Genomic DNA, 359 nt, shown 5'->3' on the forward strand with positions numbered 1-359 from the left:
CACAAACCAGTCTGGGATTTTATGACCCATAGAATCCTTTCCCTCTCCATCAGCTGGTCTGCACTGTGGCAGGGGGCACCATGCAGGGTTTCTGAGCATGACAAGGGGGCATGACATGGCACAGAGGACTTCCCCAACCTCAGTGAGAAAGATCTGACAACAAATGGAGTAATAAAATACCTGTTTTAGTGGAAAAAAGGGAGAACAAAGATTTTACGTCCCTTCAGATGCTGGGGCCATCTCCACAAATGGGGTCCATCGGTGCTGCAGGAGAGGGGGGTGTCCTGCCTCCAAAGGGATCTAGGATTTACTTGCATTCTACATCCTCTTTTTATTCTGTCTTACTAAACCAGCAATTT

This window comes from Strigops habroptila, chromosome 13, assembly GCF_004027225.2.
Source record: "Strigops habroptila isolate Jane chromosome 13, bStrHab1.2.pri, whole genome shotgun sequence".
Lineage (NCBI taxonomy): Eukaryota > Metazoa > Chordata > Aves > Psittaciformes > Psittacidae > Strigops > Strigops habroptila.